Source organism: Ipomoea triloba, chromosome 7 (assembly GCF_003576645.1).
Source record: "Ipomoea triloba cultivar NCNSP0323 chromosome 7, ASM357664v1".
NCBI lineage: Eukaryota > Viridiplantae > Streptophyta > Magnoliopsida > Solanales > Convolvulaceae > Ipomoea > Ipomoea triloba.
This window is the reverse complement of record NC_044922.1, coordinates 15343314-15343838: the sequence shown is the minus strand read 5'-3', so window position 1 is coordinate 15343838 and position 525 is coordinate 15343314.

The window sequence follows — 525 nt, the reverse complement described above, 5'->3', positions numbered from 1 at the left end:
AAAAAATTACTAAAGAAAATAAGCAAAGAAGGAAGAATTGATTTGACCAATGGATAGTTAATAGGACAGGTAAAATGGGACAGAGGGAGTATAACAAATTTATTCCGTGCAACGCATTTGCGAAAATACTAGTAATACTAATAATAATAATAATATAATAATAATAATAATATATTTTAACATTTTCACATTTTTTTTACCTAAAATTAAAACTTAACATTTAACAACCACAATAAGACAATAAAGCCTATGCACAGAATAACGACAAGATTATCATTAATCATATGTTAAAAAAAATTACGATTAATCACAACAAATCAACCATCAACGATAAGCAAATCATATTCAATCAGAACAATATTCAGAACCAAATCATAACTTCATTTTGAGAGATCAAATCATAAAATCATTTCAATTAACAATAATAAAAGAAAAAGAAAATATTAATTAAACAAAATTAAATGAGTCAACTAGAGCAATAATACATTAGTCGCGTAGAGGTTTAGAGGCAGTAGAGTACTCACT